The following is a 22,832-nucleotide window of genomic DNA, read 5'->3' on the forward strand; positions in this document are numbered from 1 at the left end:
CAAATTCTCTAGAACTGAAAAAAAAGAAAAAAGTCATTTACTAGAATTGGTGTGTCTATTTGGAATTTGTTATACGTACCCCCACTTGTAATTTTAGTATATTTTCAAGTAACAAAATCCCTGTACTATACTTGAATTTAGAGTGTTTTCACTCACGTGTCCAACATCTATGCAAATTTATTGGAACAAAAGAAAGCGTTTGCATAAGAGAGGAGTTCAACTCCCACAGTATGGGTTTGGAACACCAACATGGCCACCGTTTCATTGTTTTGGGACACCAATATGGCCGTCGTGACGTCATGTGATAAAACTCTATAGGTAAGGTGTTTCTTTCCGTATGTTATTGTATTTTTTTTCTTTTCCTTTTTCCTTAAGTAATTTAATAACGCCTTTATTTAAAGTTTTGTCCTGCCTTGATTAGCATTATAGCTATATTATGGCAGGGCATAAAGTTTGGTAGACTTTATAGTTCTTCAAATAAATACATTGTTGTTGTATGATGCTTTAGTAAATACATGTGCATATTTTTTTTATCTAAACACTGTAAAAAGCATTTAGCAAGTTGGTGCAATACATAAATATAACTACCAAATAATTTCTATTAAGATCTATGTTTCAGGCTAAAATGGTCTGAATTATAATTATTTATATTCTGAACATCGATGAAATACTCTAAAAGAACTTAATATAATCTAAGATAAATTATGTACATCTAAAATTAGTATATACACACTCAGTGATCTTCGTGATTTAAGCAATCTGATTGGTTCGCTCTTGACTATTCAAAATTGTTATTCATTCACACAATTCTTCGCCGGTTTCTGATTGGCTAGTATCACACGCATAATTCATCAAGAAGAATTTTGCAATATTGAACTAATGACGTCAAAAGTGCAGCAAAGTTGTAGATTATTCAACCGTTAACCAAAAAGGCCTGGGGTTGTGCTATTTTGGTAGTGATACCAAAATGGCGGAACTTTTCACTCGTCTCACCTGGAAGAAGTAGGCGAACCATTGGCTAAGAACATAGCAAGAAAAGGAAGACGACAACTCGAAGGACGACATCTGCTATTTGGAGAATCTTTGCGGAGCTGAACAACCCTTTATCTCCTAAACTTGCCGGTTAACGTGTATTGTCGAAGATTGATGGAGGTCAGCACGTTTTAGCTAGGAATTAGTTTAAATGAGTAATAAATTATTGAATTCGGCTTTCGTATCATCTGAAGAATTATGGAGATCTCGGAGGGTGTTATCTTCAGATGACACTCGGCCTTATTCAATAATTGTTAAATATTCACCTCCTAGCGAGTGGAAAATGTGTCAGCTCGATGTTTTTTTTTTTCCGAGAGCGATCTTTTAAAAGTCGACCAAATCCTAGAGTTGACTTTCCTTAAGGGAAGGATTTAAAACGGTGTTCTTCCATTTACGACATTTTACAACTCCCGTTTATTCGCGTAGAGGAGGTCGTTTCGTGAACTCAGCGTCTCCTAACAAGAAAAGAGTGGCCCAAAAATCGAAGTTTATTTATGACAAACCAAAATTAAAACAAATTTTTGCAAAAATTGTACGTTTCAAGTAAATACGACAAAGAATGCTGCAGGAAAACGACGCTTTTCCTCGAGCAACCGAGCCGCCATTTTTGTTACCACTTCATGCAAAGAACGATACAAACCTTTTTGGCTATAAACTTGTCGAGTTAACAGAAAACAACAAAGCTGTACTTTTTTTCTCAGGTAAGTTAAGGAAACAATCCAAACTTTTAACGGTTCCATCATTTAAGCCATAACGCTGTTGTTGCAAAGTGATAAACTTGTGAACTGCCATGTCAAAAAATTCTGCAAAGATCTAACTTTCGCATGATTTGATCCCTCAATTAAATCGTTCATCTTGATGGTTTCCTCTCTGATTTTGTACATACTTCGTGTGTATATACTAAAACAATTTTTCTTTTCAATCTCGATGAATAGTGGCTTTAGGAATATTTACCTCGATTTCAAAGAATAATTGTTAAATTAATACTTGTGAAAAAACGATTTCTCTCATCAATTAGCTAGAGATCAAAAGGATTTGATCCCCGTTTGAAATGACTTGGGTCTCTCAAACGCGACCCCCTCAGGTAATTCATTCATAGCCTGGTTCCATTATAACGCACTGGGCAGGCCGAGTAGCGCTTATGTAGGATTAGGATTTTGTTCCATTTTTGTATTTTACCTTCTCATGTATTGCTTATAGAGTAACACTATGTTGTCATTACTGTATCTCGGAGTAAATGCTCAGCACTATTTTGTGAGCACGAGCTAAATGTTCATAGACAAGAAAACGTTGCTTAAATTTGTAAACCTGGTGCCGGTAATAAGGGGTGTCACAAAAGAGGGTGAGGTTTCTTTTCAACACAAATGGTTGCTGTTGAAGTTAAAAAGTACCCCCAAGGGGGAAAAATGGTACCAGCGTCTGACAATTATTTACAAGGTAGTCGCCCTTGGTTGAGTTAAGTTACAAACAGCTTGCGGACGCTGTAATAGACTTAACTCAAGAAACCCGCGATCTTTGCACGCATAGATAGACTGATAGAAGTACATATTCATCACTTTTGTCTGTATAGGACAAACAAATCAACCAGGGTTTACTAGCATTCGTCATTTCTATCGACTGAACGCCCCCTGAAAGATCACGTGATGTTGATTCTATGCCAATAATCCTAACGTGTCTGCAGGTATGGCAGTTACCTTGAGCAAAATCTAGTACAGCTGTTTCCAAGACCTATATGCTGTCCTGTACACCCGCTTAATTATCAGCAAATCTACTGACAGCAAAACTGTTTTATATGAACTTTTTTCCCTATTCTAAAAGCATGAACTCAATGTCGTTATCATGGTCTTCAGTTATGACTTTGAATACGACTTGAGCTATTCACACCTCATTAACTATTTACATGGCTAAGCGACGCACTTCAACCGGAGTGGAATTGTTGTGTTCTTGGAAGAGGTTTTACCCAAATTTTGGGCAAATCGTCTCTATAAGAGTAAAGACACTCAACAATAATGGTGTAAAGGTGTATAATGATGGCGTAAAGATATATTAAAAGGGAAAAGGCCTCACTTCGAGTTGACGTGCGTCGCTCAAAAACGTTCTTACTTAAACATCCTAATTTTAGTCAAGGTGCCTCCTTGTACGAAGGTATTGTTGTGAGGTTCTTAATTGGCAGGAAAATTGGATCTGAGCAAGGAGTATTGAAGTTTACAACGAAAACTAGACTAGCCACGCATTTTTAACCGATGTAATACCCTACAACTTCAAACGAAAAAACTTGGGAGGTTTTTATCTTTACAGCCTAATAGACCTTTTTAGCTTGTAAGATAAATTTTGCCTACATATAGAAATGAATAAGACGAATTTAAAAGAAACTATCACATGACCTACATTGGGAAAACAAAACATACAAGCTAAGGGGTCTATCATTAATACTTCCTATCTATAATTAATGCTTCCTAACTTTAAATGCAAGGATCCTCCTTACCTACCTACCTGTTTATGATACCCTAACCTAGGCCCGGTGGGCCAACACTCATAAAAAGTACCAAGAATTGCTTTGGAACAGGGGATAGGGGATAGCAATAAGGAAGCGCACCAAGATCAGAGCGCCATATTATGTAAAAAATAACAAAACCAAACTCAAAATTACCACACATAACGAAATCAAAAGGAAATATGGCGACTCATAATAGCATTCCCTGGCAACACTTCTGTCATCTGCATTTTCAGCACATTTGTCATCATCGCAATTCCGAGTATCATCTTCGTCGTCAGTATCTGTAGGAAATTAAAATATAGCAATGGTATTCACAAGGGTTTAAATTGCCCTTTTTCATCCAACGCCGTTATCTGGGTTATAAGATCAGGTTTTCAGTTGAGGAACAGTTTCTCTACCCTGTTTCAGGCGTTCAAACAGTACGAACGGCGCGAATGGAAAGGAAGCAAAATGACAAAAGTTACATCATGGTATACCATGAGACAATCTCGTTCCAAGAGGCTGCGATCCTTTTGGTAAGCATGAAAGATCATTAACCTCTACAAGAATCCGAAAAAACCCATTTCTGCTGACTGGCCAATAAAAACGTATTCATCACATGCCAATTTCTTTGCAAATCAAAAAACCGTCAGCAAGCTCATTTGATTTTGACAGGTAATTCGTGTACAAATCAATCTTATACGACTTAAAACCATTAAGAAAAAAGGTTATCTCGATACTAAGCCACGAAACCATCCTACGATGACATTCTATTCAAAAATTTCTTTTGGCTTATTTTGACAGTCAGTCAATGCTATTTTAAGAGATTTTATCCATTCATGCTAGTGAACCATTCAAATTTGTATCCAGCTGTAGCTCATTCTGAGCACGAAAGAATGTGTCGTCATGACTAACGACTAAAAATATGTATTTTTGTCTTGTTGAGTTAAGGCTGGTTTTCACTAGCGTCGAAATCGGAGTCGTTATCAGAAGTGTAGAGCTTATGACCTAGTGAAAACAGCATTCCGATTCCACTTACGACTTCGTCGCTTATGTTCCGCTTATAATTTAGTGAAAACCAGATTGTCGGAATCGGAAGCAGAAGCGAAAGAACTCAACCAACCACAAAGCGTGGGAACGTGTATTGAGATTGGTTTATCCTTCCGCTTCTGCTTCCGACAAACTGGTTTTCACTAGATTATAAACGGGACGTAAGCGACGGAGTCGTTAGCGGAGTCAAAAACATTCTGATTCTTCTGACTCTGATTCCCATGTGCTTATGACTACGCTTACGGCTCCGATTATTGATTTTCAGTTGAATAATAATAATAATAATAATAATAATAATAATTCATAATAATAATAATTATAATAATAATAATAATAATGGTTTATTAACAGTGTATCCACCTAGTGCCTCTTCACCTGTTAAAAACTACAATATAAAAAATGAAAAACTATAATATACTACAAAAAAAATTGAATTGAAATCTACAATATAAAAAAAAAATATCGGACTATAAAAGGATATTCTATAAAAAAAATAAAAACGTTATAAAGATTAGTAATAATAATACAACCCTATATACAATTTACAAACTATTTACAAATGTTATTTAATAGATAGGCATTAACTTAGTTTCTAATATTTGCCGGAAGGACATTAAATAACTTGGCAGCAGAGTCTTGAAAAGTGCCCCTCTCCATTGGTATAGTTAATCTTGTTGCTGCTCCTGACCGCAAAGATCGCAGATGTTTAACTGTATCTAGTGGTACGTAAGATGGCCAGCTGGGGGAGTGCAAGGCCTGGTGAACGAGTTTGAGAACGTGGAAATCTCTTCGGTGTCTTACTGGTAACCACCCTATCTTAACAATATCGTTAATGTCATTTACATACCTATTCAGCACAAAACTAGCAGCTACTAGCTGGACACGTTGCAAACGTTTTAGTTGAAATTCCGGCAAAGGGTAATAGACAGTGTCACAATAGTCAAGTATTGACAGCACCAGTGACTCCACTAAGTGCTTTCTGAGTCTATAACCAGCAAAGTTCTTAAGTTTTCTTATTATTTGTATTGTTCCGTAACAGCTCTTGCACGTTGCTTTCACGTGCTCATCTCAATTAAGATGCTGGTGGAAATGGACGCCAAGAAGCTTACTTACATTTACATATTCTAATGTACTATCTGAGATTGTAAGAGCTGGTCGGTTCTTATCTAAACTATGTCCATGTGACATCTGGCTTGTGGATAGCGACATCGTCTTTGTCTTCTTCGAGTTAAGTGCTAGATGGGCGTCGTTAGACCAGGAGATCACAGTGTTTAGTGTGGAGTTTAGTTCTTGCGCACATGTTTGTAGCTCAGGAGCTGGACAGCTGGAGTATATTGTAGTATCGTCAGCGTATTGAATTGAACCAATCCAGGAAGGAAGATGATCTTGTAGATCGGAAACGTAGAGATTAAATAACATTGGGCAGAGGATCGACCCTTCTGGCACACCGAAACGTACGTTAACTGATTCAGATGTACGATCATCGATCTGTACGAAATGTGACCGGTCACTCAAGTAGCTATTCAACCAGCGCAGAAACGGCTTCGAGAAACCAAGCGTTGATAACTTAGTTATGAGAACCTTGTAGTTGACTGTGTCGAACGCTTTGGAGAAATCGGCCAGCACCATGAGAGTAAACTCACCTTTTTTCATCGCTCTTAGCAAATCGTCGCGTATACCCATTAGCACTGTATCATTACCAGAAATTTAAGACAAAATGGCGGACGCCCAGACTCGACCCAGACCTTCCGCTCTCTAAGAATGGCCGCCGATCGTTATAGAGAAATGTATGGAGAAAATTGAAGAAGTGGAAATTTCAGATCTGAAGTAGCACACACGACATTTGCCGACCTCTAAATGTAAAGTGTACGTACCATATCATTATTTACGGCAGTTTTGGTCTCTCGAAAGTTCGCCAACGGGCCGCAAACAACACATTTTACGAACGGCTGTTACAGTTCCTTGAGCTCTCTAATTCTTTCAAAAAAGCTTAGAGGTGCCTACCTTCTCTCCACATTTTAGAAAATTTCGTTGATGTGAATCCTTGGTGCCGACCTCTCTAATCATCGATCGATGTTCAAACTTTAAAACGTTATAAAAATCAGCCTTGATCCATTCCCCAAATGGCCGCAAAATTTGCGATAAAAGAGGTAAAAATACATCCATTTCTGCGATAAAAGCGGTACAAAACGCACCACTGCGCTTATTATTCCTTGTGAAAAGTAGGGTTTCTGTCTCCCGTTTGTTTTGATCGCCATCTTTACAGGTAGGTACTTCATATATGATTATTATTATACAGAATATCGCTGGCTAAGTGTACTGTGGGCCCTGATTTTTAAAAATTATTTTTACTCTGCCAAGTCACGCATGAAACGAAGTTGTTTCATCTCTCTAAAATCGTCATTCGAACAGGAGCCCGGACTCTAGTTTCCCCTTTTTCATTCTTCCTTGTACTGACTATCTCGAAAAAGAAATTAAATTGATTCAGATCCTTTGATAGTGTGTCATTTCAGTCCTTGTTTTTTCTACGTACTGCTGGCGTACTGCTTTCTTTATGCCGCCATCTTGATAATTTAAAACCGCGTGCCAAATACTTCGCGGGCGCAAATTGTCGCCGATTTCTGGTAATGATTGATCGAGTGTCCCTTACGAAAGCTAGAAATTGTATCGCGGAGTACTGATTTAGATTCACAAAAGGTGGTCACCTGCAGCGCGACAAGTTTCTCAAAGACTTCTGATAGTGTGGGGAGAATTAAAATGGGACGAAAGTCTTACGACTCAAGACTCTGACTCCGTCACTAGTGAAAACCAGCATTTACATGATGCATGGATGAAAAGTCATGTAAAAACTGCTTTGGAACGATTATGTACCATTGTGCGAGCAATGCAAAAGTTCCTTGGGAGCTTCTCTTGGTCAAATGGGTAAATAACTTCACGCAGGCGCAATGAAACCGGAACCAGGATTTTGTGGTTCCGGTTTTTGTCCGTTGCCTGTTCCGCCGAATAAGGGTAACGTGGGCTCTGGGGACGCTTTTGACCCTGATTGGTCGATTTTGACAGATGTGTTCAGCACTAAACGTCAATAGTGGTGTAAAGACGTTCCGACCCATCTGCGCCTGCAGTAAACTGGTCAGTGGTCAACAGACATGAGTCTGTGGTCAGCAGACATGATCAGGAGGCGTGAACCTGGGTCCGAGTTGGCTCGGTCGAGTGGGACAGGTCCGAGTTGAGTTTGGAACATGCTCAGAAATCTTCGTCAAAAATTGAGGAATTGGTCAGGGCATGGTCGGAGAAAAACGGATTGTTTATCTTATGAAAGCAATGTAACACTAATGCCTTAAAAGTACCATGATGCCTTTACGTTTGACTGTCTGCTTATTGACGATGCCCACAACAGCGGCATTATCGGAGAAAAATATGACGCGCTCATTAGCCATAAGGGACCCCCAAACATGAACAGCAATAACATAAATGCTGTGTTGAAGGTTTTCCACATCTCTGGCCAGATACTGTGTAGCCAATGACAACCAGACTGCGCCGGAACCAATTGGGCCAGCCGCATCAGTAAAAAGAAGAAAAGTGTGTGAGGTTTCCCAGATATGATTAAAGAAAAAAGTCTTTCAGAAACCGAAGCCAAATTAAGATGTCCAATTTGGCACCCTCTGAGAGACGAATATGGTGATGCAGCGTTTGAATGCCTTTAGTGAGATTGATCAAGCGGCAGAGATAGGCATGCCCGGGGGCAACAACAGTACAAGTCACATTCAATAAACCCATTAGGGTAACTGTATCACTGTAACTGTACGACGCGTATAAAAGTTGTGGAACATCACGCGACATCTTTCAAGCTTGTCTTCAGGTAAATGGACTTAAAAGAGTAAGGAGTCAAGTATGTACAAACTCACTGAACAAAAGATGGGCATTTTGCTCGCCGAGGACTACACGTAAAAGAAATTTGGGAATGTGAATGAAAAAATCAAAGCGGCCCATTGTGCTATTCACGAGTTTGTGCAAGATCAAGTGGCTGAACCGCTCTACCCACATGAAGGCTTCTATTGAGGTAGAACGAATGCGGTCAACTGTACCATAGAGAAGATGGAAAAATTCACTACTATGATTACACGCCATTGTACCCATGGCTTAACAAGAATGGTGAGTACCGTATAGGTCCTCCTGCTTATTGTAGTGTTAAAAAGCTTATTTGTCTCTGCGTATCCTAAATATCTTAAGAAACTGTTCTCTCTTCGCAGCTCCAAATATTTTTTAAGAGGGAATAATGTACTAAGCTTACCTGAACTCAGGACAACCACTTATGGACTCGAGTCCAGCAAGTACGAAGCTGCAGAGCTCTGGAGCTCACTTCAAGACGACATAAGACAAATAATATCAATCCGGATGACTTTAAAAAATCCTTAAGAAATCTGAATTTTCGTTAGAATTAGTTTTATAATTTTTACTAACTTTAATAATTTTCAATAATTTTTACTTTTTGCTCGGAAATATTAGCTCAATAGAGCTAGTCTGTATATTCCAGTAACAATAAAGTTTGGGTATGTATGTATGTATGTACGTAATTCTAAAAATGCATGGAACCTGACGATTTACCTCAATTTAATCACGCAGTATTACCTTAACGTGCAGGCGGTAAACTACCCCTTACCAAAAGTTGAAATTCCTCAAGAGAACGATGACTATCAAGGAATAAATATAACATGGGTATTGTATAAAAATCCATTCACGGTAGTCACGCTAAGAACATGGTGGAAGAACACTTCAGCCCAGGGCAATTTGCTTACAGAGAGGATGGAAATTACACAGGCCCGTTATTGGCCATCCAACACACAATTCAGAAGTATTTGGACAGCCCAGAGTGTAGAGCTGTCCGTCCTTACGCCATGAACTCTAGTAAAGACTTTGGCTCCGTTAAACATTACCTATCAGCTGCAATATTAAAGAAGCTTCCTAAATCGTTATATTATAAATCTGTATGTAGACTTTCTACAAGACAGGCAACAGATACAGATACAAAACACTTTTATGGAGAAAGGTCACTAAGGGCACTTGTCAGGTTAGCGTTAGTGACCCTTGCCTCTCTAATATCTTTCTAGATAATTTAGAGATCACACTGGATGATTGTACTTTTTTGTACATATAAATGTGCCGATGATTCAAGCACAGTTGCCCCAGTTCTGTGAGATAAAGACCGGTCTTAAGATCTGGTGGCCAAGCTCATGGAATGGTGTACAATACCGCAAATGACCCCCAAAATGGACGGCAAATGATCCTCGACCGTAAATGTTCCCAAACGAAAAATAGGAATGGCCTTAGACTCAAGTAAACAATTTCAATGTTTTTACAAAAAGTAGCAAAAGTAAAATTTTGCATTCAAATAAATACATAAATAAAAAGTAAATGAAAAATACATTCAAGACTTTGTGCAATCAAATAAAAGCAAACAAGAAATAAACTTTAACAAATTAATTTTAAAACATCGTTACATAAAAGAAACAAGAAAATAGCTACGCATCGCAGTATCTTGTCTGGTTACAGTTTAACAACTGAGCTTAAAACTTCAACATGCTGTTGTGAACTTCGATAAAGATAAAAACTTTCTCAAAATCAATCCATCCGTTATACTTATTATCAACTGGAGAAAAAACTTTTATCAAAGTGAATTTAACACTATTAATTCCAGTTAAATAGCAGTTTTTGTGTAGTACTATGGTCCCGTTGCGCATTTTCGTTAACACGTCAAAACAATTGCCGGTTAATATAAAATATTAGCCAAAAGGCTTGATTCTAGCGTAAATTTTGTGGGACTTGGGGTCAGTCTCTAAATAAGTTTGTTAAATGGAGCCTCTAGCCACGTGTTTACCGTAATCTGAATGTTGACCTTTCTTTCTGGGAACCTCGCTTTTTGGTTTCTCATTACCGGGTTTAGATACTTCGTAACTGTCTCCCGCAAAGGCACAACAAATAAATATACAAGTTAGCGACAATATAACTATTCGTGACATGTTCATGAGCTGTAACTAAGTTGCCATTTCGAAATAAACTGAAACCTAAGCAGATTGATAAATTTGGGTACATTTTGACGTGTGTTTATTTAAAATCATGTCTTGTTTCGTAAAGGGCAGTAAGGTATACAAATATCTTGCTGTTAATCCCGTAGAATTAATACTTCAGAGAAAAATTAAAGTTAGATCATGATATTGTGAAAATTAATTCTACTGCTTCCAACAAAAAATCATTTGAGTCAATAAAGCTCTCGCTATGTAGAGAGTGCCGGATTTCTACTCCTCAGTAGACAAGTTGAGCATCTAGGCGTTAAAATGATAGTTATTTCTGCGTAACGTCCTGTCTGTCTTACATTTTTACAGCGACGAAACGAAATTTGAAGCAATTGCCAAAGGAAAAAGGAAGGTTGATACCATATCCTTTTCAGATTTGTTCCATTTTTTTTTTTTTTTTTACACGTTGTTTAAATGAACCTGTGATCTGGCGTCCTCCCTCCCTTTTTCCTTAAAAGAACAGAAGAAAAGGTTCCTTTTTTCCCTCGCAAGTTACGTTGTAAACAGCCTCATTCTTCATCTAATATCCAACTAAGATCCATTCTATTCCTGAATTTTTCACGACATCATTTGCGGTCCATTTTGGGGATCATTTGCGGTCTGGGGATTATTTGCGGTACTGTACAGTGGTCTCAGACAACTATATGACCTGCAATCCCATAAAGTACAAAGACCTCACCTTTCTTAAGAAGGGTTCGAACGCAGATGTGGCTATCCGCATACTGCAGATAAATCACAGTGTAAAAAATTGTAAAACCTCGTACTGTATTTCCAGGAAGACTCACGTTTTGTTAACCATGTTAAAGAGAAGCTTACTAAGGCTAACAAAGGACTCAATGTTTTAGAATCTTTATGCAAAGAAGGTTAAAGTCAATTAGAAATAGACCACCTATTTAAAGCTATAGTCTTACCCAACTAAGTGTATGGTCTATCAGTATATGGAGCCTCCGAGGCTAAAATTTCAACTGTGCAATGTTTTCTGAACAGATGCTTCAGGCGTAATTATATTTCTTAAAATGTTAACATCCGGAGCTCTTAGAAAACAAAGGCAGAAGAATTTACACCAAAGTGTCTAAGTTGGAAGGCCACCATCTCTACCACATGCTTCCCAAAGGAAAGGAGACTAAGTACCAGCTGCATCGTAGTTCTGCTTTTAGTCCTTTTAGGCCAAAAATTAACACCCAAAGGTTTATGAACATTTTATAAATAGCTTAATATTTAATTATAACGTAGCTATTTAGATGTTTCTCTTTTCCCCCTTTTTTTTATGAAGTTTTTATCATGTCATTCTACTGTTTTTACATTGTATTTTCAATATAATATTCCTTTAAAATTTACAATTTCGTATACTTTTTAAAATTCTTTTTTTTTTTGTCATGTTATATACACTTTATCTTTAAAACATTTGTTTCTTCTCTGAATAGTTGTTGTAACATAGAATATGTATTTTTATCCTATGAAATAAAGACACGTTATATTATTATATTATTTAAAGCTTCGTTCATTGAAGCGTATTATGCAAACGAAGGTAGCAAGATGGCGTACAACCCTGTGTTCAGGAAAGTCGCGAAGATTACCTTGCACAGCACGTGGGGCAAATGGGGCAAGCAACCCTATAAAAAAAAAACAAGTAAAGGATTTCACAGAGCACCACAAATTAACCGAGTTGTTAGATCCGGATGAAATTCAAATTCAGTCCATTTGCCCCGTCACAGATAACTACATGGAGGTGTATTATACAGATGATGTTTTCTCACCCCATGTGAATATGAAGAGTAGTATCTATGCCGACGATACCACTCAAGTTATAGCAGGCCATAATGTCATGGAAGTAGCATCGACTTTGGAGGAGGACCTTAGAAACATCAACAAGTAGGTAGCAAATAACCAAATAGCGCTGAACACTGAGAAGACTAAGAGCATAATGATATACAGCACGCCTTAACATCGATCGCTCGCCACGAACGAAGAGTCTCTAAAAATCACTTTCCAGGATCAAGTTATAGAGACTGTCAGCAGCACCTAACTGCTTGGAATCTACCTTGACAGCAGCCTCACCTGGAATGAATACGTAGAAAAGACCAGAAAGAAAATCTGCAAGAGACTATGTCTCCTCCAGTGTTCAAAACGATTTCTTACATCCCGTGCAAGGGTAATGTTCTACAATGCTCTTGTGCAGCCTGTGATGGATTACGGTAACTGTGTATGGGGTGACAGATTCACTGGTCATTCCAATACCATGTTCCACCTTCACAAGCGCGCTACTAGAATAATAATGGATGCTCCCTGGGTTGTTCCTTCTACGGCTCTACTCAGCGATCCTAACAAGTAAAAGAAACTGACCGCTGACCAGTGTGCTGCAGGCGTAAATGGGTCGGAACGTCTCCAAACTACTACTTACGTCCTCTTGCTTTAATGGGAAATATTTAGTTACGACTATAAGATGTTTTTACGTGTTTGTAAGGCTAACAATTACAGATATCACAGGAGTGAGAGAAAACGGCAAAGACAAGTAGCGTCGGCAAAATCGCTTCAATAGTAATCATTTAAGAAAACAATTTCTTTGACTAAAAATATTAATTCACTTATGAATATATTATTACTTCTTCTGGTTATTATGTAGCAGCTCTCCTAATCTAAAAGCCTATGGGTTCGATACCCTAACCGTGAAACAATGGGAAATAATGATAAACAGTGATGCGTTATTGTTTCTGCGACCAATGAGGAAACACCTTAAGGGCAGCTCCTACATTACTGTTATGCCCTTTTAAAGTGCTACTACGATCAAATCTTTGACTACCATTTTTTTTCGCTAGATTGGCAGTTTAGTACTTGAAGTACATGGTGTGCAAATTATAGCTTCATACGATTAAGGAAAGTGGTATTTTTTGGCGCTCAAAAACCATTAATTTTCGTCCGCCATTAAAACGCTATGTTCCTGTGGCCTGGTTACCAAGATCACAAGGCAATTGCATTGTGACGTCATTTACTTAACGCAGTACACACAGCATGACAATTTTCTTCCGAGAACCCTGCTCAACAGTGTTCCCTTTCCTCCCACTTCGATGCGTTCTTGTTTAGGAAGACTCTTTCGAATCTTACTACATTAGGCTCAGTATGTGTGCAGCAACCGCTTCAACCGATAGATTTGAGCTGCACGCGAATCTGACCAACTGAATGTGAGATTCGAGGGATAGGTTTGTTTCCAGCTGGCAGTTTTGCTGTTTTCTCGGTTTGATAACTTCGAAGAGTGCTGCAATAGCATTTATGGGGCTTTCAACGCAACCAGTGGCGGAAAATTAAACGTGGATCGTTTGCTCGTATATGGAAGAAAGATCAATTGACAGATCTTGAATGCGGAAAGAAATCTTCGCATAAAGAGGGAGCGCATAGAGGTAAGCTTACAGTTCGCAAAACTTGCAGTGAATGCCCCCAACGCTAAGTTTACATATATCGCCGGTGGTGATTTTTGCTTTTACTACTGGCGAAGTCATCGAAGATAAATTTTTTCTTAGACCTTTCTTCGACTGGAACGCGACGACTACGAAACTTTTAGGAAACTTTCAAAAAGATTTGCCCTAAGGCAACAGATCACAGAGAGCCCTCTAGTTTTGTAAACACTATTATTGGTCACACCTTGCTCTTGTAGTGTACTATTTTTTCTGTTACCACTATTAACATTCCTTTGAGCTTTTATAAAAAGCTTAAAAGCTCTATTTGTAAATTTTTATTATAAAATATTAAAATCTATCAGGACCATGGTGCAATCTGAATGGTATGATATTTTAATATACAGTAAATTCCCTAGTATTTCCAACATTCTTTTCATTTTTTTTTTCAATTTTAGTCTTCCCAAAACTCAGAGCCTGATTTACAACAACAACAACAACAATAAGCTTTATTTGCATGACCATAACAAAGTATTACAGTATTGCAAAAGCTACTTGAAATTACTTATTGATTCCTTGTAAATTAAACATTTAAAATAATTTGAAACTTATCAGTCATTGTTTATTTCTAACCATCAGTAGGATTAATTATTCCGGAGATAAGTTTGTCTCTCAATTCAAAGCAAGTTGATATAAATGAAATTAATTGGATGTTAATAAAATAGTCAGGAGAGTTCATCAGATGTGATAATAAGGACTCATGTGATTGTAGTCGCAGAAACGGTATTTTAGGATCTAGTTTAGAGAAGAACATATCTCTTATGGAAGAAAAACTTGGACAGTCTAATAAAAAGTGAGTTTCATCTTCAATTCTGTTACAATTGCAGAGATTGCATAACCTTTCGTCACGTGGTAGATTGTCGTATCTACCTGTCTCAATCCTAAGTTTGTGACTGCTTATTCTCAGTTTCACTAATGTTTTCCTAGACGGGTTCTTTCTTGTTAAATCTAGGTAGACAGAAGGGCTATAATTCGTTTTGATTTTATAATAAAAGTTAAGTTTTTGTGAATGTTGAAGGGTATGATTCCAGTAAGTGATATATTTCTTTTGCATAAGATCTACATATTGCTTAATTTTACATTTATTCAGTAAATTACAATTAAAGCCTGGGAAATCATAGTAGTCAGTCATCTTCTTAAGACTGGAGTAAAAACTATTTTGACCACTATGATAAAGGTCAACAGATATTTTTAAAGATTGTTTAACTATAGAATTTTCATCTTTTTCTTGGAGATAGTTTAAGTAATTAAGTATCTTGTTATTTATATCAATGATCAGAGGGAATCTGCCAAGTTCAGATCTGCATGCAACATTGGATGACTTGTTATGGACTTCTAAATATCGTTTACAGAAGTGCAAATGAGTTTTTTCGATTCCGGAGTTATCCCATGACTTAAAATCTGATTTCACAAAGGCACCCCAAACTTCACTGTTGTAAGTTAAAATCGGTGAGACCATTGTGTCAAAAATTTTATTTGCAAGGGAAGGTTTCAGTTTACTAAAATCAGTGTGGCGTCTTAGACTAAATAGAGCATGAAGGGCTTTTTGCCGAAGATGTTCAAGTGAGAGTGTAAAATTTCCGGGAGACGAGATGCGAGTCCCTAAGTAAGTATAGTCTTTTACAATGTCTATCATTTCATTTCCTACGTGAAAAACATAATCACATTTTTTTGCGCCTTTTTGGAAAACCATTATTTTGGTTTTCTTGGGGTTGATTTTAAGCATCCAGGCGTTGCAATATGAAGACAATTTGTTTAGGCAATTTTGTAATCCTAGTTTCGATCGTGATAATATAATAAGGTCGTCAGCATAAAAAAGAGAATTGAGTTTGGTGCCATTTGGTAGCACAAACGGATCAGATAAAATATTGTTGAATGAAAAAGCTAGATCATTAACGTATAGGTTGAAGAGAAGAGGGCTTAAAATGCAGCCTTGACGCACACCTCTAGTGTATTGAAAAGGCTGTGTTTGGTTATTTCCAATCCTAATAGAACAGGTAGAGTTTGAGTATAAACTTTTTATGACTTTATAGAAGTTTCCTCGGACATTTATTTGTAACAGCTTGTATAAGAGTCCATCGTGCCACACCGAATCAAATGCTTTTCTAAAGTCCACAAAACATGCGTATACTTTCGTTTTGTGACAGTTAACGTATTTGTCAATTAATGTTCGTAGTGTAAGAACATGGTCAGCGGTTCGATTATTTGCTAAGAAACCTATTTGAGATTTATGAAGTATGTCACGCGACTGAATGTGCTTGAGAAGTCTATGATTGAGAATTGATTTAAACTGCACAGACACATTGTCAGTTCAAACCACAAGCTAAAGCAAGAGAGCCCACACAAGTTTATTGCAAAAACTGTTTGTGCAATTTTGTAAAATACAGCAAGAATTATTACCATTTACTGATGTGGTCTTTAAAATAAAATTGTGATCCTATCTTGAATGTTGTGTATTGTTATTCTTTTGAGTGAATAACAAAAAGTTTTGCAATCTCGCATTGAATACTTATAATAACTAGGGTATCTAAAAGATAGTAATGCTGCAGCACATTCTGTTGATACTGGCATTAGTTACGCAGTGAGACTTAAAACAATCGAAAATGACATTGAATGTCCCATTTACATGTTGGAAAGTACTAGAATAATGACTATCAGTCTATAGAAAGAACTCGTGGGAACGTTGTTTAGAAAATGATCAAGTGGTTATCAACTCTGGTTTTCCCACAGTAAATTGTAGGAAATGATAGAAATTCAGATTGTTTATCCATATATTTAATATACGGTGTACTATCTTTTCTCTGGAAACACGATACTTTTCTTGCTGTTTATTGCACTTTATTAAGTAACAGTTATTTAGCTATATATTTATAGAAAACAACAACACAAAAAACGGAAAAAAAAGAAAGAAGGAAAAAAACAGTACGGTAGGACTCGAACCCGGCACCATCGGTTCGACGCGACTACACCTAACCACTACACCACAGGGACTGGTTACGTAAGAGAGAGCTATTATCAGTAAAAAAACAATGTAAACGCATATTTCATGGCAATGAATGAATGAAAGAACATAATTATGCTTTTCAAAACGCCGATACACGTCCTCGTCTGCAACGTAGGACACAAAACAGATGTTTTGTTATCTCGATTTCCGCCGTTATTTTGAAGCGAATGGTCAAAATCACATCCATTTTTGGCTCATACAGGTTCTTAAGAATAGCATGATATGACATTCTCTCACTTTCACATCACCTTCTAGCAAGCTGGAATTTGTATATCCCCCGTGTTGCGGAGTCGAAGAGCAAATGCTCATCTTCTCGTCAGGTTTAACACCTGGACGAGTCAAAGGCTCTTGAATTGAAATCCAATCCCCAAGTTAACCATCGTACTCATCTGAAAGACTCCGCGTGTCTTAAATTTGGTAAGACCTTTAACTGTGCTGTAGAAAATTTGCTACAAAGAAAACTCTGAGTCTTGGGCAGCTAACGATGCGAACTTCCCCGTGTTTTTATTTGAGTTGTTCGTGGCGCAATGCACTCTGGTTAAATGCAATGGATTGTGGTAAAAAGTGATGAATTCGAGAATTCGTCGCCCCTTATATATTTCCCTTAAATCCTGATTATGTTGCTGCTCGCTCCCCACGGTCGCTCCGCAGCAATTATAATTATAGTATATCATAATTTGAGATGTTAACTCCAACACAGGGGCACTCATGCACTGAATCACTGAAGCGATGTGACTTACAGATTGCAAGTTAAAAATGAATAATCACCAAGGCTTGGTCACTGAAATATTTACTGCAACTGAGGGTTACGTAGATGTATGAGATAGTTTCATGGCCCCTGCTCATCATTGCTGCTTTATGTTTCACTACTCAAGGTTGTGCTCTACCAGCACCCGGTTGGCCCGTGGTGCTTAACTATTGTTCCAGGGCAACTAGGAAATTTTTTTATAGAAATCATGTGCTGGGCACCCAGGATTTCACGGGTCCGGAGCACTGGGCTCCTTTCAATTTTCCTTAGAGCACAGCCTTGCTACTTCAAAAAACCTTGGTGTATCTTTTCATATGGGATAGACTAATGTTATTCCTTTAAATGAGTAAGCTTCATGGCCCCTTACCACATACAAAGGCACTGTCCACCCTACTGTAACAATTGATCTGCACACTTGTTGATCACAAGATAAATGTGAGGCCCCAGCTAAGAACCTGGAGGAAAAGTTTAGGTCTTACGTACCGTGTACAATATACAAATCCATTATTTTTTTAGTCATACCAGCGATTACAATAAACAAGCCAAGGACTGTAATACTGTTTAAAGACTGCAATTTTATTGTTCTTTGTTGCCTGATTTAGCATAGTCTATTTTGGGGGTATTATATAGCCTGAGCCAAGCTAGGGCAGGGCCCACGCAGGGCAGAGGGGCCTCCCCACTTTTTGAAAAATAAATAAATAAAATTAAGCACAGTGGAACCTTGATATAACGAAGGGCCAAGGGACTGGCAAAATATGTTTATTATAACGAGGTTGTTAACTTTAAAAGAGGTTCTTTTTCATATTGCCTTATATTTTACTATTACTGGAGTAAAAAAAAATAGTTTGTTAGACTGAGGACTTCGTTATAGAGGTTCCATTGTAATATACATTTTCATATGAATAGTATCTTTGTTGGAATAAGAATCTTCCAGCATCTAAATTTATTATTGGTCCGTTTTGATCCCATCAGTCTGATGCGTGGTAAGCCTCAAAAAGTTAACCGTCCTAGATTTCTGCATTTTCAAACCAGCAAAGCTATGTAGCATTTGCAACAATGCCGAATAGTCTTTTTTGATTAAGGTTCTTTATTAAATCTGAAGACTACTCCATGAACTATGGTTTCTTAAAACGAATTATATCAGCTGATGATGTGGTCTCTGGCACGTTTCAATGACATGCTAGACAAAATGAAGGCATTACAGGAACCTACAGTGTAATATCATGATCTACAAACTTCTAGTGGTGGATTTAGCATGTGCAATCACGCTCAGCAGGAGAAAGGTACTTTTCAGCGGCTTCAAATTTATGAACGTGACTCTGCTCAACAATGACTCAAGAAAGGTTCAGTAATCTGACAGTTCTAAACAGCCACAAAGAGAGAACAGCCAAATTTGCTCTCCCCCCCCCCCCACCCCCCACCACCTCAATGTAGGTGGTCACCGGTCCGCGCACGTTAAAAACTGCTTCCCAGGCCCTCTTAGGGGTTTTAACTCTTAAAAATGCTAGTTTCTAATAATATTTTACTATGGAAAAAACCAGCAAGAAAAACCCACAGAGCACAATCAAGGATGGGCCTCCATGATGAACATAATTTCCACTGTGTAACACTTCTTCCTAGAGGCAGTGAATTTATGGCACACTGTGGTTTCAGCAGAATCGTGCAACCTAGTGATGTATTGAACCATTTAGTTTTTCAATACATAAAGTTAGTTGCAACTAATAATTTATTAATGCAGTGATAACCCAGTACTCTATGATCTACAGACACCCACTTAATTGGACACCGATATATAACAGGCAGTTTTGTTTGTCCTGAGGAAAAGCATACATTTTTTCTTTAAAATTAACCGGCTTAGTACGCACAGTAGTTAATGTGGACAGCAACCACTTTTCTGTGTTTCAAGTCAGAAATTCCTATATATTCTTAATCCAGCTTTTCAGACACTGGTTACCCAGGCACTTTCTATTTTTCTTGTCACAATGATGTGCCAACTGTAGACATTGTACCAAGTTCAAGGATTAATAAGATTTTATTACCAAAACATCTGCAGCCAAATAGCATGACACATTTGATTTTGATACATCTTTCTTTCTTCCCCTGTTTGTAGCCCTTTGATAAATTTTCTGCCTCCTACTCAACAAGTTTCACGTCCTTGGCTTTTTACTACAGTCATTGTTCCTACCCTTCTTCCTCCTTGTTCCTTTATGCTATATATCAAATAAATCACGTGTCTGTGACTTTTTTCCAGAGAGCTAACTTAATATGGACACCCGGATAATACGGACACCCAGATAATATAGACATCATAACGTGTCTTTATTTAGCCTGACAAACGAACCCCAAAGGACGTCTGCGGGGAGGCTAGTCTTTATTAACCTTTCCACTGTATATATTTTCTTGTCTAGCCAAAGCTTCAAAGCTGGTCCCAGTAAAGAGAGCATCCAAAAAATGCACACCTAGGTTTGAATAATAAATAAATTTTAAAAAAAGACAATTTCATAAAGTTATCTATAAAAGTTATGGGAATACAAGGGGATATCATTGACAATAGTTGGATGAGGTGAAATCTCTGAATTTTTATTAGCGTTGCAATTTATAAGTTGCAATAATGATCTGCAGTCAATCGATAGGGAAGGCATAGGCAGACACAGCCTTTTCAAAAAAACATCAGCTACAAAGAATATGACAGTCTTTAATGTCAGTACTGAAAATTATTAAATTGATATACCAAATCAAGAGCGAGCGATCCCCTTATTTATCTATTTATATTGAAAATGAGTAAATTAACTTTTCTGACAAAGAGAACTAAACATTAGATCTAATTTTAAAATCCTCAGCTCAGATACGCAACACTAAAGTAACAATTAAATTTTCAATAATAAAGGACAGCAGTCCGTTCAGTTAAGATGGTAAAAAAAAAAAACACATGCATATGATAACGAGCTGGCTTCTTGGAACTGAAACTTAGCTGAACTGAAAACTGTACCCACTCTGATTCGCTGTGCCTGAAGAGCTATAAAGCAAAACTTTATCTACACTTGGATAAATGAGCACTCGAGAGTGGCTAGAAGGCAGGTGAAATTGGTGCGGACTCTCGATCGTCTTACCTGTGTATTATTATTATAGCTAGTACGTATACAAATATACCTACCAGTAGTCCGAATCTCCGTCGGCACAAACTGCATAAAATACGACTTGGTGAAGTGTGTTTTTTTCCCTTCTCTGAGGCTAGCTGCCCTTAGTATTTGACGTTCTCATATTCAGTCGGTGCTGGTTCTACAGAGTCATCGTAATCTACGATTTCCTCCTTCAAAATTCCAGAATCGGGCGAAGACGAGCGAAGCTTTGAAAATCGCTCGCTGTTTTCTCACTGTTCAGGTTTGTTTTCTTGGCGTGTTCAGAAAATGACGTCACAATCAGAGAACAATAGCTTTGTCACTGGAACATAAATTTGTAATGGCGGACGCGAAAAACCTTCATTTTCAAGCTCAATATTTTCACTTAGAGGGCGCCAAAGTTCATTTCAATGACCGAAACAGGTACAGCCACTTCTGATAAGCTGAAAAGAAAGCGTTTTTGTGACAAACTTTTGTGACATTAAATTTAGATCGTAGTAGCACTCATTTAGCGAAATTTTGGACATTCAATATTGTTATATTCCTAGACTTTCACTCAACTAAACAGGGACAGCCATTGGCTGATTCTTGGTCACATGGCCTTGACTAAAATCAAATGTATGCCGATTGTGATACATTAGGCACGGTACCCCGCTCGGGATACATTACAGCACATGATCAAAGCATGGTGGAAAGTGGCGTGACAGAAGGCGGGAAAAACACTGCCAGTTTTCTTTTTCGTGAATGAACACAACAACACAAACATGAAGCCTCAAGCTAAATAGCAACGATTTTCAAAGTTATCCCAGAAGAGAAACAGCAGCTAGTGGAGGAAAAAGATACAGATAATACAAGGAAAGTACTTTGTAAATCATTCATTCAGTGGTTTTGAGAATTAAATTTGCGTTCTTATAAGTTCTAATATTGGCTATGAAGACTCGTAATCAGTAATTGGTGCGTTTCGATCCGTCTGTTGTCACAGTTAAACAGTCGTCTATTGTTAGTCAAATTGTCAGTTCTCCAGTCGTTCTCTCGTAGTTAGTTTCGCTTGATCTCGTCAATAAGTCGTTTGTACGGCGCTGGTAACTGTTGCCTACGATTCAGTGGTGTTTGTTCTAAGTTAGTAAACCAGCTTTCTAAAGTAAGACGTTGATAGTAGTCTGTAGAATACGTTATACATGTCACAGAGTCCCAGTCAATTCGATGTTTCGTCTGTAAATGGCGCTCAGCAGTGTGATTGTTGACGTCACCATTCCTCGTCGCTCGTTTGTGTTCGGTCAGTCACCTGCTTAGGTTTCTGCCGGTTTCACCAATGTAAGAAGTCTGACAGTCGCAGCATTTGATCTTGTATACTGCTCCCTGTCTGTCCTCCGGTTTATCTTTGTCCTTGACATTAGTAAGCAGTCGCCGTAAAGTGGTTATCGGATTGTGTGCAACACGTATATTGTAAGGTTGTAACATACGTGCAACAGTTTCAGAGGTGCGTCTGATGTACGGTATAGTTTTTAGTAAGAACAATTACAACACGGACTTTGTTAGACGGAACACTCACAGAAACACTGATTCCAACACTAAGACCAACTCTGGCCCTGTTATGACAGCGACATCACGGCCTAACTGACAGACGACCAATAACATCGCAACGTAATTGACCAATCAGACCAATACCCAGAGTATAATACTATCAACTGACGTGATACAACTCACTTTGACTCTGAAGATGACTACCGCACAGGTTGTCGAAACGTCAGTCACTGTCAACAACAACAGTCCTATTCAGGACTACGTTCACCCGGACGATCAAACTCAACCTACTTTTGAACTGACTCCTGGGTTCAAACCTTTCACAGTTATAAGTACTAAGTCGACTGTTTTGATTCGCT

Source organism: Porites lutea, chromosome 13, assembly GCF_958299795.1.
Source record: "Porites lutea chromosome 13, jaPorLute2.1, whole genome shotgun sequence".
NCBI lineage: Eukaryota > Metazoa > Cnidaria > Anthozoa > Scleractinia > Poritidae > Porites > Porites lutea.